The following is a 17,731-nucleotide window of genomic DNA, read 5'->3' on the forward strand; positions in this document are numbered from 1 at the left end:
CAGCACTCAGCTCTGACTCCTCTGACAGCAAGAGAGGATGTGATTCGAGGCATGGTTTACTGGTGAGTAGGGGGGTTGCCCGTTTTTTTAATGGTTTTGGATAGGGGTGGGGAATGCGTATGTGGAGAAACACCTGTGTCACTCACAGCACCTCCCACGAGATCCACAATGTTCTCAACAGTCGGAAAAGGAGAAAGGTTGGGCTTGCTTACCCGACTTTGATACTTCAGCTGGCATCGTCCTGGAGTCGCTGGCCCGGTGCTTATTTTGGAGGGTGCATTAGGTTGCTTAGGTACTCCGTGAGCAGGTGTAATGTTTGAGGGAGTCCGATGGCTTCGGAGCCGGCGACCCTCGGCTTCGTCACCGGACTTGCAACTTGTCACAAGGACTTCAGAAAGGGCTTCAAGAGGCACTGATGTTATACCACGTTTCGTCGCTTGGGAGAAAATAGAAAAAAACGGTTGCTGAGCGCGTTCTCGCTGATCACAGCAAGAGGCCCCAGCCCCACTCGAGCCCCCTAGAACACCGCAGAACACTTCACGCTCCACTTCCCGCTCCGCGTTCCACTGCGGAATGGAGCTTTTAAGCAGGTAGCAGGCAGTTCAGAGATGAAAGACACACCTCCACCAATAGAAACTGTAGACACACTGCGGCGCAGGTACTGCAGAACACTTCTCACTCCACTTCCAGAGCCCCTTATCATGCACCTGCAGGACACTCTGACTCTCTCTCCATATTCGTCATTCAGTGGACAATACAATAACTATTTTCCACAGTAAGTCCACTCAGCAATAATATGTATGTAGATGTGTGATCGTGCTCTGTTTTCGCTACTGAAATGCTAGTTTATTCTGCCAGGCCCGCGAAGACGCAGGCTTTATTACTGTGATGGGAGATGAGTGTCCAAAATGGCTGCGCATCGACGCCATGTTGTTCTAGCTCGCATTTCGCACAAGCATTACAGAGGGTCAGAGGGAGAAGAGGATGAAGTGACTGTTCTAGAAAGGGCGAGATGTGCTACTTTCAGGGAAGGGAAAGCTTATGAAGGGGGGTCTGTGGGCGGGGGTCGAGTAGGGGCTGAGGCGGGGGGGTGGCATGGGTGGTAGGGTGGGAGGGTGAGGCGTGCGAGCTATGGTGGGATGGTGAGGTGTTCCTCAGTGGGCGCGTAGGTGGCGCGATAGTGGCAGCAGACTCGTGGTGTTTGTAGCGTCAGAGAGCTCCTGTGGCTTGTGAGTTTGAGATTGCGCTGGATGTATGGATGGGGAGTGTGGGGTTGTTCCCAATAGATGCTAGGGGGAAGATGGTTGTTGATGTGTCCGGGTGAATTGAGGTGAAAGGGATTAAAAGATAGCATGACTAGTCGGGAACGGGCCCATTTTATATACTTTGAAACTGATTGATAACTATATCTTCCATTATATTTACACTTGCAGGGTGTATATCTGCCATAGGTATTCATGCTTGAAGCAGTTTAAGCAAAAGTCAAATCACTCAAACGTAATCTGGTTTGGGGTTCGTGGAACTTTCAAATGTTTTCGGCGATGTATGTATGGCCAAAAAACGTCAAGGGTTTAACGCAGACAAGGGCCCAGCAGAGCACGGCAGATTGCAATCCCTCACAGGACATTGTTTTTGCTGTATTTCAAATTCGAGTACATGCAAGAAATAGATCAAATATCTTTTCTTTCCATGGCGAGAGCAGCCCCCCTCACACTGGAAAACGAATACAACCTTTTCGATCTGCAGTAAAAGAATCGCCTGTAGCACGTGCGGGTTCCCATTTCCAGAGCCTGTCCGCTCCCCTTCCCCCCTTCACTTTTCCCCTCCCCCCTCCGCTGCACTTGCACGATCTCAATGCCACCTGGCCTCGAAGGATCGTTGTCTCTGTCCTCCCTCTGTTCCCCCTCCCTTGCCTCGTTGCGCCCTGAAACACTTGTGTATAGGCATGTTATAAATGCCATATCATATGATGTGAGAAATAGAAAAGGCATTTTTTCAGTTCCTAGCTCTACCTTTTTTGTATTTGAGCAATGCTGCTCACTGCCTAGAAGTAGAACTTTTCTCTTTTTGACCAGCAATCAGCACTGACGCAGCCCTGCAGGGCTAGAAAGGAGGGATGGAGAAGATAAGGGGCCCCGGGCGATCAGTAGGGGTTGGAGCCGAATATGGCATGTGTCATATGCCAGTGACACGTGCCACTGCATGTCACCACTACAAGTGACACGTGCCACTGGCAGGTGTCACATGCCATGCCCCAAAAAAAGGTTTCACGTGTCACGGTAAGTCTGTCTCTTCCATCTTCTAATTATAATCCTCCTTTTTAAAAATAAAAATACGAAATGCCAATTTTAATCCTTTTTTGTAAAAATAAAATTGAAAGTCTCCACGGAAGATTCAAACTCCTAGCTCCTTTAACCACTACACCATTACGTTTCACGACATTAAAAGCTCAAATTCTACCTCTAATGTGAACTCTTACATGGTTCAAAGCTGCACCTTTTCTTATTTTAAGTCGCATCTTAAAACAAACTGCATGTACAATTCTAAAAGTTTGCAGGATTGTAACAATTTACTGAAAATATTTGCATCTTGTGCTTTTCTTGCATAATACTAAATTTAAAAAACAGTGCAATCCAAAACCTGTTACTGTGTAATGCTTTAAATGTCAAACATGTATTGTGTACATGTTTTCCAAAACAGTATGGTTGCAATATTAAAGTGTGTGTGTTTGTACATTAATTCATGTGTTTCACACTTGACTGTACGAACTGTGATAAATACAGTACAACCATATCCTACTGATAATATGTATAACTTATATATCAGAGTATATACAGGATCATGAAAACATAATTTACAAATGTTGCTAAATCTTCAGATTTAGGGCCCAATTCATAGAATCCAGCGCAGAAGCAGCACAAGTGCTGCACGCCGAGAAGGAGCGTGTGCCATGCGTGAACCAGCTGTGGCACGCGTATTCATGGATTTTCTGAGGCATCAGTAACCGTGGCGCACAGAACATCAAGTACCGGCAGCAACGCTCCCAACACACCCCCATGCGCAGGCAAAAGCCAGTGAAATGCCCAATACGGTGCAACGCCCCGCACCATCCATGCCCCAGCACACATCCCCCATTGTAATTGCGTGAAAAATCAGAGCGTAACCCGCTCGCACCAGCCAAATCACGTGAAAAGGCCCATGCGTACCCCGTCCGCACCCCAGCAAAATCGCGTACCCTGCTCGCACCAGCCAAATCGTGTGGGAAGGCCTGCGCGTACCCCATCCACACCCCCGCAAAATCATGTACCCCACTCGCGAAATCGCGTGGGAAGGCCCGCATGTACCCCGTCTGCGCCCCAGCGAAATCACGTACCCTGCTCACACCAGCCAAATCACGTGGGTAGGCCCGCGTGTACCCTGTGACACATGCACAACTCCCCTGGAAGCAGACGTCTCCTCACAGGACAGCCAGCCCCAGCAGTGGACCATACCCCGCAGGCAGCCCATACCACATGGTCCCCCCATCACACGTGACCACACCCCGCAGGCAGCCTACACCAAATGGGATCTCCACCATCACCCGTGAACATACCCTGCAGGCAGCCCACACCACATGGCCACCCCATCACCTGTGACCACACCCTGCAGGCAGCCCACACCACATGGGACCCCCACCATCAACCGTGACCATACCCCGCAGGCAGCCCACACCACATGGGACCCCCACCTCACCTGTGAACATACCCCGCAGGCAGCCCACACCACATGGGACCCCCACCATCACACGTGAACATACCCCGCAGGCAGCTCACACCACATGGCTCCCCCATCACCCGTGACCACACCCTGCAGGCAGCCCACACCACATGGGACCCCCACCATCACCCGTGACTATACCCCTCAGGCAGTCCACACTACATGGGACCCACACCAGCACCAGTGAACATACCCCGCAGGCAGCCCACACCACATGGGACACCACCATCACCAGAGAATATACCCCGCAGGCAGCCCACACCACATGGGCACCCCATCACCCGTGTCCATACCGTGCAGGCAGGCACCGCCTCATGTCCCCACCTGTGACGGCAACTTGCAGGCAGGCCCCGCCTCATGTCCCCACCCCCCACCAGTGAAGGCAACCTGCAGGCAGGCCCCGCCTCATGTTCCCACCCCCCAACAGAGACGGCAACCATCAGGCAGGCCCCGCCACATGTCCCCACCAGTGACAGCAACCTGCAGGCAGGCCGCGCCACATGTCCCCACCCCCCACCAGTGATGGCAACCTGCAGGCAGGCCCCGCTTCATCACCCCAACCCCCACCTGTGACGGCAACCTGCAGGCAGGCCCTGCCACATGTCCCCGCCCCCACCCCAAAACACATTGGACCAACATACAATCACGCAGCACATGCCAACTAAAATGCCACCACACGCTGCATCCCCCTGGTGCACCTCAACACCCATCCATTAGTCATGCTCCCTATGTCATGTGAATCCTAACATCACACATGCATGCATGTGCACACACATGAACAACATTGGTGAACAGCAGGGACACGCAAATGCGTCAAGGAGGAGTGAAACATGCACTAAACCATTGAGACCAGATACCACTTCAATTTCAATGTCAAAAATTATATTAAAAAACATGTATCTAAGTCACACACAGTAAAAACAACAAATTAAACATGCATGAACCAAATGAAAAATCAAAATAAAGTGAAAACCAAAATCAATGTTTTGTAAAAAATGAAAGGGCCTCATTACACGGAAGGCGGTAAGGGTTAACGGCCACCGGTAATGGTACCGGTGACCGTTAACCCTTACTGCCTTACTACGAGGTCCCTTTGCGGGTTGGTCTTTAACGCCTGCTTTTTAGCAGGCGTTAAAAACCAACCCGCAAAGGGACCAGGGTGCTAATTACGGTACCGCAATTTGTGGTCCCGGACAAGCAGTGCCAGTGTGTGGAAGCTGCAGGGGCAGCTGCGGCTACCACAACCCAGGCTCAGGGTCAGCCAGCCCGGACCATAGTGGTCCCGGCACAGGGACAGGGTGACTCAATGGCCGATTTCCATGTCCCGAAGGTCAAGACACGTGCGGTGCAAGTTCCAGGCACCGGCACCCGGGGATCTGGAGCAGCAGTGTCATCTGCTGTTCACACCGGCCAGGGTCTGGAAGCTGCAGGGGCAGCAGTAGCAACCGGCACCCTGTCTCAGGGTCACCCAGCCAGGAATGGATTGGTCCCGGCCCGGTGTGACTCAGGAGCCAAGTCCCTTGTCACTAAGGCCAAGACACACGTGGCGCAGAGTCCTGGCAACAACACCCAGCTACTGATACCTGCAAGCTGACCTTCTGTAGTTACATTGGTGGCTGATTTCATAGGCCAGTCCACCTGTACTCCAGCCCCTGCTGACCAGAGCGGCACACGCCACTCAGGGTCTGCACCACCTCACAAGAAGCAGAAGCATGCTCCAGCAGTACAGGCTAAGACCCCAGACATGGCACAGGAGTCCCACACGTCGAGAAAGAGGAGTTTCTGTGATGAGGAACTGGAGATGTTTGTGGACTACATGTTGGAACATGGCCGTGACATGCTGGTGCAGGCAGGGAGCACACATACGCCTGCACAGGGTATGACCCACTGGCAGTGCCTCGCTGACTGTATTAGCGTCTTGGGCTATGAGAGGCGCACAGCTGGTGATGTTGTGAAGCGTTGGAATGACTTCCAACACCGAGCAAAAGACAAGCTGGCTAAAAAGTTCGCCTCTACTCTGGTGACTGGCAGTGGGTCACCACCAGAGGACGATGAACTCACTGGACATGAGGAGATCGCTAGTGATTTCATTGCAGTGGAGCAGATCCAAGGAGTGGGAGACCTGCCAATGTATGAGGGAACGTCCAGTGAGTGGTGATGCGTGTGTGTACAGGCAATGTGTATGTTGCTTGGGTGATGTGTTATGATGCGTGCTTGTTGTCATGCAGACTGCATACAAACCATATGCTGCACACAGACTGCACAGACTGATGAGTGCTGCACACTCATCACCACACCTGTTCCCTCCTTCCATGACACTCTCTGTCCAGCCTCTCTTGGCTCTATTCTTGCTCCAACCTGTGGTCGCGGATAGCCTGTGATGATCTTCCACTCAACAGTCGCCTTCTATCATCAAATGACTGACGTCTCTGTGAGGTCATCCTGCAAGTTGCTCATCCTCAGAGGCATTCTTCCTTTCCTCTCCATCCCCCAGCAGCTCACTGTCTCCAGAGGACTTGTGATTCCTTTGATCGACTACTGCAACAGGCTTTACCAGGATTTCTATGATTCTACACTCTTCCCTCTGCAACTCTGCCAGTCCTGGACTGTGTGAAAAGTCCTTTAGGCTTGGTGCAAGGTATCTCCCTAGGACTGTGATGATGGCACAGGCTCACAGTGGCTATGAGTGTTCATTCCTGAACCCTGTGCATTCTTAGCAAGTCCCTATGGGTCCTGGGCCAACAATTCCTTCAACTCCACCTCCAGTATTTACTTCATTCTCATTGTCTTTGATCATCCTTTTCTTACTCCCTCAGGGTCAGTTGCTCCTCATGGAAATTAGTTTGTGGTTCATGTCTGTGTTGAGCTGGGGCCTCCCTCTGGTACAGCCTCCCTGCCTTTATGTAACTGGAGGTGTAGCTTGTCCGGGTCTGCAGGCACTTCTGATGCTTCCTCCCAGATGACTGAGAGAATGCACTTGCCACCTGCCCACACTGTCTGCTACGACACGGTACTCTGAGCAACCATTTTAGCACATGCACTGCCTCCCAGCCACCCCCCACCCTTGGGGGTGGGGGTTACTGTATCCCTACAACCCACTACCAACACTTTACACATGGTTACGGCATTTACCCTTACACTGCCATCAGGCCACAACATTGACATTACTGGATCTGTGTTTTTATTCATAGTTGAGGCCGTACCCATGTACTGCACTGCACCCACAGACTTCTAAACCCTGTTATCCCCTTCAATATGCCTATTCACTTGCGTGATGTCAATGTGACCTAGCATTATTGAATCCGTATGCCTGCCGTCACTGTATTACAACACCCTAGCGTTGTTGCACCCTGTGACACGTGAGCTTTCTAATAGTGAATTCCATGAAATGTCATCTGACATGCATTGTACATGGCTCATGGTCAGTAGTATTCAACTTCCATCTGAGGTTGGTTGACAATTCTGGCATGGCTATACTACGTGCCATCTGCGTATTGGCATCAGTCATGTTTGTGGAAGGACTATGCCAGTCAAATGCTTGTGTGTGATGCAGGTGTTATGCAGTATATGTGTTATTTTGCCCTTTGACACGCATTCATGTCTGCTTTCAGGCGCCCCTTCCCTTTCATTGACACTGCGTGCGTGCCTGACTTTGTGTCATGTGTGGTGAATGGTGCGAGCTGGTGGTGCGAGGTGGTGGAGGAGGCTGTGGCAGGGTTGGCTAATTCCTTTCAGACTTTGAAAAGTGTGTCCTTGTTATTGGATACCGCAGAGATGCAGGCTTGTATAAGGACTCTTTTCTGGGAGCAGATGCAGAGTCTATACTGCCTTTAGAGGAGGCGGCAGGCCAGTTTGTCAGAGGGTGCTCCAGAGGAATCCCATTTCTATTTGGCTGACCTGCATTTGTGTTTAACGGAAGCTGATTTGGAGTCATACCAAGAGTTGCACTTTTTGGTAGGCTTCAATCGTACCCTCATGACAGAGGCAAGAATATAAAGAGTATTGGAAACAGAGGTTAAATTTTGAGAGGGCTGTGGCAGGGTGGGAGTCAGTCGCAGGAGTGGAAGGAGTATAATAGGTGGAGGCAAAGGCAGCTACTGAGACTATTTTCATGGGTCAGATGACCTTGTAGACGGGTGGCAATGCCGGGCTTACCTATGCAACGGGAGAAGAGAGCTTCAAGTGAGAAGAGAGGAGAAAATGATCAGTCCAGGAGAGAGAAGTAGTGAGAGGGATAGATAGCGGAATGTCAGTTGAGAAGAGAGCATCCAAGGTGTGGCCAGCGCTGTGCGTTGGGCCAGACGGTAAGATGGAAAGAAAGGGAGAGTCGCAAAGGTTGCATAAAGGTCTTAAGGAATCAGGTGAGTCGAGATGAATGTTGGGATCACCCAGTAGGAGGAGATTAGAAGAGGAGGAAAGGAGAGAGGAGGCCAGGTCAGCCCATTACGAAAGGAAGAGGGAGGGCTGACCAGTTGGCCGATAGAAGGTGGACAGCAGCAGTGAAGAGCTTGGAGAGAGAAACAGCCTGCAGATCAGGGACTCAAAGGATGAGTAGGCCTGAGTGGGAATGACAGACACAGGGATACACACAGGCAAGATCAATGCTACTCCCCCACCTGGTCTGTTTGGTCTAGGAATAGAGAGTATTGTGTAGCCTTCTGGGAGAAGTGTGTCAAAACTTGTGACAGAGCAATCCTTGAACCAGGTTTCAGTGATGGCAAAAACATCACAATCCAGGAGTTCAATGAGGTTGTAGATGTCAGAGGAGTGTTTGACAGCTGAGCGAGTGCTTACCATGGCATTGTGGAGCAGATTGCAATCAGTGAAAGACTTACGGGGGGAGCAGGGGACAGTGGGCCCCCCTACGTGACGATAGTACCTGAGGGATAGAGGTAGAAGGGGGCAGAGGAGCCAAGTCCGGTAAGGGAGCCGGGACCATAATGGGTGAGGAGGGAGCCAGTGCGGGAGGCACCACAGGGGGCAAGAAAGCCCCAGAAACAGTGTTAGTGGGTGACTGGTTCACCCAAGGGGAGAAGGCAGATGGGGTTGTCAATGTGTGGGGTGGTGGCAAGAAAGCCATGGCGAGGGTAGAAGGGTGGTTAGGAGGTGGCAAGGGAGCCAAGGTGGGCACAGCAGGCATGGGAGCCAGGGCACCTGAAGGAGCTGGTGCAAAAGGCGGAGGGAGGTTGATAAGGTGGGGGAGGAGCCTATGAAAGAGTAGAAGGTTGGTTTGAGGACCCTGGACCATGATGGTACCATTACAGTAGACATTGATGATGACCCTGGAGGTGGAGAGGGCAAGAAAACCTTGCAGCGGTTGCCACCATTGATGGGCAAAGAAAAGAAAGGAGAGAGAAGAGCAATCATTTGGAGAGTCCATAGGACGGGTGAAGGAACAACAGAGTATGTCTGTGAGAGTCTCTCTGGCAGAGGCAATGACGTAGGTGCCTGCAATTGGAAGGCCTGGGTTAGAGCTCAGTATGTCCTTCTTGAGGTTCTTCCTGACAGACTTAGGAAGGGGTGAAGGATAAGAGATAGAGAAACAGTTTGAGAAGATAGGAGAGATAGATAGCGCCATAGCAAACTGCAGAGAGTGAGGTACACTTAACCAGGTTGAGGCCACAGAGGCGCAGCGAGAGTAGAAGGTAGAAGGGGGGAGACAGGGAACAAGACTGGGAGAAAAACAATGGGAGCTGGGGGAGGTAATATGCACAGAAAAACAGTGAACACACAGAGGAAGGGGACGTAGTGGGTGTATGGCTGAGGGGAATAACAGCACAGAGGGACAATGGGACTGAGGAAGGGTGAGGGAACCGATAGCAGACTAGACAGAGTACAGAAGGGTGGACTTGTTAACACATTCTCATGAAAAGCAGGTTATGCACACAGCTAAAAACAAATGTAAACAGGAGCAGGACAATCAAGATGGGCACACAGCTGAAAACGAATTTAAAAAGCAGCAGGACAATCGCGATGTGCACACAGCTGAAAACGAATTTAAATAGCAGCAGGACAATCAAAGTGATATATATTTTAGAGGAGTCATCGATCTGACCATGCTAACCAGAGCTTTCGCCTCAACTTCCACTGCCTCCGATGCCGACGCCCGACGACTTGGATAACCCAGTAGGTAGTCCATGGGGTTGCCAGCCACTGCATTGAAATGGACAGAGACCATGTAATCTGACAGTTGCAATCAAGTGCTCTAATGGGAGTGGTGTGCGAAGAAATGACCCTTGGATAATTGGCAGTAGGGGTTTTGGGTCCATCACGATCATGATAGGATGATGAAAAATGTAAAGGTGGACATGACGACACCACAACAGACCAAGGAACACCTCACACTCTATTTGTGAATGTCGCATTTCTGTTCGTATCAATGCTTTGGAAGCCCCCACTCTCTGCACCCCCTATTCCAGGGTAAAGGGCCTTCCTTCTTTCCTTATGTGGCTCCTGAAATGCCTGGCCTGTTTAATATACCAGGGGAGCCCAGGCTCCATCTAGCCCATGTGTCTCTGGAAATATTGTTTTTAACTAAACCCTGTCATGCTTTTCTTCTATTCTTTGACCCACTGCTGAGATCCCACACAGTAACATGTAAAATGTTACTCAGAAGCAATGGGCCTCACAAAATGAACAACTTATCATAATGCAACACATCACACACATCTATGACTCCAAGAAATCAACAGCCTACAGGACAAACATATGATACATAGATTTTAAGAGAAAGCTATATTTGACATGGGCCTGCAATATAAGAATATTGTTACTCTCTTGCCAACATGGACTAGGGGAAAAGCCATATAATTGCTGCCATTTCGTCCATAAAGCTGTGGCCCTGAGGGCAGTTGTCCATTTCATGCATGCCTTTGAAGGAAAATAGAGGTTGTGCAGAGTGTGAGACATATGAGCCACAGCGACATTCAGAGGGACCAGTCTGCTGGGAAGTGTCTGGATTTTCCTCGGGCTGAGGCTTAAGGAAAGTAGACATTAAGGTGAAGTAGTCCCTCCGTGAATCCTATCCCTTGACGTTGACTGGGGTCTGCAGCACCAACCTGGTAGTGATGAACTTGCACATGAAATCAATAAGAGAACTGCAAGGTCCTCTCCTTTCCTGATGTAACATTAAAAAATGAAAGGTCTGGCTTGGAAATCCTAAACTGTGCTTCATATGAGACTGCAGGATGTGGTTTCTAATCATATTTAGATGCAAAGCAAGAATATGTCCTGTCAGACACTACAGTCATGTTTGTGTGCCAGAATATACATGTCAGACCATCACATGGGCTGTGTAGCCTTTCGCACACCACCTGTGCTGAAATTACACGCATGATCATCTTATCTATCCCATTTATCCCTCTTTATCCAAAGTTGCCACTGAGATCAGCTGGAAATTCAGCAGTCGAGGTGCACAGGACACAGCTTAGCCCCAGTCAGACAGGGATGTGCTGTTGAGTGCTGTGTTCAGCAGTGTGTTACTTACTTCACCCCAGTGTTGCCACAAACAAAGGGACTGTCTGAGGCACAGCTGAAGATCTTTGCAGATGTAGAAAGAAAATCCTGTTCAAATACGAGAGTGCAGGTGTCTGTCTCCTTTTGCTAGAGACTCCCACGATTGTAGGGACACCTGGCAGCTCTGTTGACAGAGAAATGTAGGGGGCACTCCATGACATGATATGGAATACATTGCCAGAAAAAAGGGACTAGCCAGAAATGCTGTCTGATGGTAAACTCCATTGAAGCAGTTGGTAATGTGGTAGAGTCCAGATTGTCAATACTTTCTTTCAGGCAAGTCATGATTCTATTAAAGACAAAGAGGCTCGTATTATGCATACCCTTCTTTATTAAAACTCAAGCAGCAATCTTAAAAAGAAAAAAAACATCAAACAAAAATCAAAGAAAAAAAAATTTTCTGTGTCAATGTAGTCTTTGCAGTGTGAAACTCTATTGCCCTCAGGCATGACACTTGTCCTAGTCGATGAATCACGACGTTATGGTCCTATCACCTCACAATTCCTCATCCCCAATTCCTCTTTCTTTCACTGTCTCGCTGTAGCTTCCTAATGAATGACTCCATCTCGAACAGGGTATAGCGAAGAACAAAACCTGTAATGATCCGCCTCCAACTCCAGCAGGGATCCGCCGTGTGTTGTCTGCCTATTTAGTGACCGCACCTGCTGTCAGGTTCCCTTGGAGGTTCAGCAGATTCCTTCTTAGATAAGTGACTGTAAAATTACTGACGAATGCAACTTGTTATGACATATGATTGATGGGAAATTGATCAGTTAGTTAAAAGAACTTTTAAACAGAAGAGGTGATTGAGCAAACATAAGACTGTCAATTATAGTTTAGTCTTTAATGGAAAGTCAATACTGTGATGTTTCAAAGGGTCGTTCATTTTCTATAGGGGCAGAGACCGTGCCCCAGCTTTGAGTCTGTGATAAACCGCAGGAACTTCATTCTCTGCTGTGGTGGTCTCAGATTTCTCCCAATTGATGAGAAACCCCAGTTTCTCTAGGAGACCCGTCATTGGGACCATTTGCTCTGGCAGCCACATCGGATCCTGCGCCATGAGACAAATATCCTCAATGTATAAAATCAGTCTGACTCCTGAGTAGCTTTGTGAAGCACCACTGTGCTGAAGTTAGTCTGAAAAGCGAGACACATAAACTCCCACCTTTGCCATCACCAGAGGAATCCTAAAAATTGCTGGTGCATCTCAGGAATGGGTACTGCTAGATAGGCATCCCTCAAATCTATGCAGGTTAGCCAGTGTCCTTTCTGCAAAATGTCCCTGAAGAGATGGATTTCCTCCATCTTGCAGTGTCGGTACACGAGAAAGGCGTTAAATTGTCTGAGATTATCACCGGCCTACCTTTTGCTTCTGTTCCACCAGATAGATATTGCATAGGAAGCGTTGCGCCACCTGCTGCGCTGGCCTTATTGCCATTTTCTTTAGAAACTCTCCTACTTCCTTGTCCATGAGGCTTTGTTCCTCCTCTGTGTTTAGGGAGAATTCTCAAAATGTGCTAATTTCACTTACCTTTTGAGACCCCCAGCAACTTTGCAGGATTTCTAGGATTTGATTTTTCTACCTGGGAAGAGTGTGAGCCTTTTTTTCCCACTCTTCCATGTATTTTGATGTGTGTTTTACTTTTGTGTTCTTTGGTTATGGTGTTTTAAAACAACTCCATAGGCATCATCTTTTTCTTTGTGTCACACAACACCTTCAGTTCAGTGGCAAACGGGTGCCTTTCAGACTCCCCAAGGTTTAAACACTTTCTCTGGGACTGACTACTGTCTCCCAGAGCATATAAAGTTAAATTGACTTTACTAGTCTCTTTATATTTACTGACCCAGCACGCACTATCTTCCTATAGAGTTCTGGAGGGGTTGCCTAGCATCCCCTGAGTCAAAACACTCATGTAACAGTCAAATGTTACCCTTTCCTAGTTTAAATGGCTGGTGGCAGTGGTTTAGATCAAACTACCATTATTTTACCAGACCGCGAACAACGGTAGCAAAAAATCGGGTCAGCCATGTTTTTCAAGATGCCGCCCAAGACCTATCTGTAAAAACAGACTCTGGTCGACTTTTTTCGCCGTTTCTTTAAGTAAAGGTCCTTCTTGTGTTTAACCAGGTTTGGTCCCTCTGTTCGTTGTCCTTTGGCGGGTTTCAGTGCTGAAGCCCTCCTCTGGCGCCTCAGTGTCTGGGGTGGACAGGATGTGAGGGAGGTGCCCGAAACTCCCTGTGCTTAGTCTCCTAGGAGACCTGAATGCACTTTGGCGTGATTGGCTGGCTGGCTGTCCAGCAACAACAGCCACCCTACTGTGTGAGTGACAGCTAGACTGGAATGAATGGGGGAAAACTGTTTAAAAGCAGGTCTCTGGGACTTGGAAAGCAGAGTCAACCACTGGAACGAAAGAACCGAAGATGAGCTGAAGGAAGAGGACTAGTGCAACTCCTGGACGACTGGTGAAGCCCTGCTGCAGGTCCGAATTGCCTGAAACTCCATCGACAGAGAAGCCCTTCAAGGTTAACTTCTTCCCTCGAATTTGGTGGGACCAACCAACTCACAAGCCGCCTGGAAACCGTCCCCATCTGGTCGAATTTTCTACAGAGTGCTGTGGAAAACCGGATAGCCAGTGGGAAGGATACCAGTTTGTGTTCTTTAAGGCACTCATACCTTAAACCGACGTTTAGCCAAGCTTGTGGCCTTGTCCTTGGGCAGTGCAGCAACCTCCCGACATCCTCCTTCTTGTCCCCACGACTGAAGCACAGGAACAGCGAGTTCTGCTTGAACTGCCAGGAACAACTGCCTCAGCTACAGCTCTTCTTCACTTTAAAGGTACTGTGCAAACGCGGTCCAGAAATCTTTTTGACCACAGAGAAAGCTTGTGAAACTTTCCCCTCTTTGAAGGCTGGTCCTTCCCTAAACAGTTGTCTAACTTTTCACCTAGCCAAATTCTTCTAAAAACGGTCGCAAAGACTAAACCGTTATCTACCAGAACTGTGCTATCCTATACAAAGACTCTGAACCATTGACTTTGACCCAGGCCTATCGAACTGAATTGCTGCTTGTAGTTAACTGAAACCCTTTGCCCTACCCATGAATGTATTTGGGCTGCATTTCTTATAACCTTGTCTTTTTACCCCTTTTTAAAGTAACTGAAGTGCCATTTTGCTCCCACTTCAGGGGGGCTGAACTTGTTCAGTAACTTATTGGTTGTGTATTGTGGTGTAATAGTGTATGATATTAAGCTGCTTTTGCTAGTGTAATGTTTTCTAATTGACTGTGTAAATAAATGTGTATTCTTTTACCAAGAAACCTTGAGTTGAACCACTGTATTTGTTGGTCCCTTTGTGTAACTTGTTCTACTGCTCACTTCAACTCTTGAGATAGGTCTGGCTGCTCAGCCAATGCTACCACATAACTGTGTAGTACAGGCTTGTACCAAAGGTGAAATTGTACTGACACTTGTAGTCTTAATTGCATGTAGTGTTGCCAAAGGGTACTGCATGTGATTCTGCCTAACACTCTGAAATTGCGAAAGCGTGCTGCAGTTTAGTTTGTGCTCTTTAAAAATTACAGACAACACCCCTGCACAGTCTCTGCGACCCAAGAGTCCACGGTAAGCTCCTCCCAAGCGCTTAGGTGCATCGCTAGCCTACCAACTATTGTGGGAATTGCATGGCTTGCTGCTGCGCTGTGTGCATACGACTGTACTCTCACCTGCTGCTGCAGTGCCAACCCCGACCGCTGCCTCTTCCACGGGAGGGGAAGGAAGGTTTCAGCCTTCTGTCTTCCTGCTGTCACCAGTTGTTTCCTCTATAGGGCCTCTGGCCTCCTCAGTGGCTGGCAGAGACGCCTCTGCTTCTGCCGCCCTGGCGGATACACAGGGCACAAACACTCCTTTTAACGATGTCTGACCTTTGTCCAGAGCAGCAAAGGTGTTAACAAATCTGGACATGTCTTTGACAAAAGCTTCTCCAAGCAAAGGCCCTTTAGCTGCTGCAGTGGCCTCAGAGGATGCCAACTCCCTGATTTTCAGGTCGATCTTTACTACAATCGATCGTCTGCTCTCTGCTGCTATTGTACAGCTGGTATTACTTATTAAACAAACTGCTCTTTGTGCCCAATTAGCCAGAATATGCACATCAATAGGCAGGGCCTCTTTGGTCTCTTCAACCATTTTAATGATCTTGGCCAATGGACCTATGGAATCGGGGAGCGTGTCCTGGCATGCTATCCATGAGCGGTCAATGCCCTTTTCAGGTCCTTGGTGTGCTTCACCATGAATGAGTCCACCTCCAGAGTGTCCGCTACTTTATCCGGCAGAGAAGGTCTGGGATATTGTGCCTTCAATTAGCCTCTCACCTCCTTATTTAGATGCGTGCGCAGTCACTTGCTCAAGTACCTTTTGGCCTTAAGTGGGGGCTTCCCCTCCGAGGATCTCGGGTGGAGTAGCAGGTCTGGATGAAAGGGGTCGACCAGGGAACTATCTCTGCATTTCTAAACGCTCTTATTGTGCCTTTTGCACGGTTCTCCTTCCTGAGGAGTAGCCAAGCTCACAGAAAGGTGAGAACTCTCAGTGCTGCTGGAATCCCATTCAGTGCCCTCTTGGTCTTCCTGTCCTGTGGGCTAAAGGGTATGTCACCTTGTCCCTTCCATCACGCCTTTCCCTTAGCATGCCTCTTTTGTGTGTCCTTTGCGTGATTCAGACAGTGGTTCGCCACGGGCCTTATGTTCCTCCTGCCATTGTCTCTTGCAGGCTCTGGGCCTCACAGCTGTTGGCCCTTGCGAGAAGGCGACCCAGCCCAGGAGACAGTCCAGCTTATGGGATAGCGGCCTTAGGCCTGCCCATGCTGCTTTGTCCATCAGCTGTCCCAGAGAGGGGTCCAGCTGAATGTTTGAAGGCCCTTCTCTGCTTTACTCGCTGTCACAGGATTCTACTTATACCCAGGCCATATTGTGTAATGCACAGGAGACAGACAACTAGTAGCCGCAAGGTGACGTACAGGGTTTTTATTATTACATTTAATTTATAACATCTCTCAATGGTCGTGAGGCTATTTCTTCACTTGTTTAATGTCTTTGAAGTCATTTAAACAGTACATTTTACATAAGCTAGTCCGGAGATTGGTGACATGCTGTGGCATGCTGGAGTTCCAAGTGGCTGAAAGTTATGAAATATAACACAAGAGGCTAAGAGGTAAGATGCCTGAAGTAATTTTGAAGCAATGAAAACACTGATTTGAAGCAGATATAAAGAAATATCTAGGTGGCATGCCACGTTAGAATTGACATTGAAAAAGGACTTTCAGACCCTGCTGTTTGTATAAGTCATATAAACTAGCACCAGAGGTTTCCTACCTCAAGCATTGGTGCAATGGTAGAACTTCAGATCACAGTGCACGAGGTTCAAAGTTCTAGGAAGCTGTGGGAAATCACATTTTTCTTTTTTTTTAAATTTGATTTATAACATCTCCCAATGATTGTGAGGCTTTTTACTCACTTGTTTAATGTCTTTAAAGTCATTTAAACAGTAAATTTGACATCAGCTAGTCCCGAGAGGGGTGACATGCTGGAGTTCCAAGTGCTTTCAAACATTCAATTGCAGAAAGGTATGAAACATAAGAGAAGAGACTAAGAGGTGAGATGCCTGAAGTAATTGTCAAGCAATGAAAACACTGATTTAAAGCAGATATAAAGAAATATCTAGGTGGCATGCCACGTTAGAATTGACACTGAAACAGGACTTTCAGGGCCTGCTGGTTGAATAGGTCATAAGAACTAGCACCACATATTTCCCATTTAAAGCATTGGTGCAATGATAGAAGTTTAGGCTACAATGCGTGAGATTGAAAGTTCTAGGAAGCTGTTGGAATTATAAATGTTCTTTTTTTAAAAAATTTGGTTTATAACATCTCCCAATGATTGTGAGGCTTTTTACTCACTTGTTTAATGTCTTTAAAGTCATTTAAGCAGTAGATTTGGCATCAGATAGTCCCGAGAGGGGGTGACATGCTGTGGCATGCTGGAGTTCCAAGTGCTTTCAACCATTCAATTGCTGAAAGGTATGAAACATAAGACAAGAGACTAAGAGGTAAGATGCCTGAAGTAATTTTTTAAAGCAATGAAAACACTGATTTGAAGCAGATATAAAGACATATCTAGGTGGCATGCCACGTTAGAATTGACACTGAAAAGGGACTTCCAGGCCCTGCTGTTTGGATAGGTCATAGGAACTAGCACCAGCAATTTCCCATCTAAAGCATTGGTGCAATGGTAGAGCTTCAGACTGCTGGCCACAAGGGCGGAAGTTCTAGGAAGCTGTTGGAATTCATATGTTTCTTGTTTTTTTATTTGATTTATAACATCTCACAATGATTGTGAGGCTTTTTATTCACTTGTTTAATGCCTTTGAAGTCATTTAAACAGTAAATTTGACATCAGATAGTCCCGAGATTG

The sequence above is a fragment of the Ambystoma mexicanum genome, chromosome 12, assembly GCF_040938575.1.
Source record: "Ambystoma mexicanum isolate Mex_15411 chromosome 12, UKY_AmexF1_1, whole genome shotgun sequence".
Taxonomy (NCBI): Eukaryota; Metazoa; Chordata; class Amphibia; order Caudata; family Ambystomatidae; genus Ambystoma; species Ambystoma mexicanum.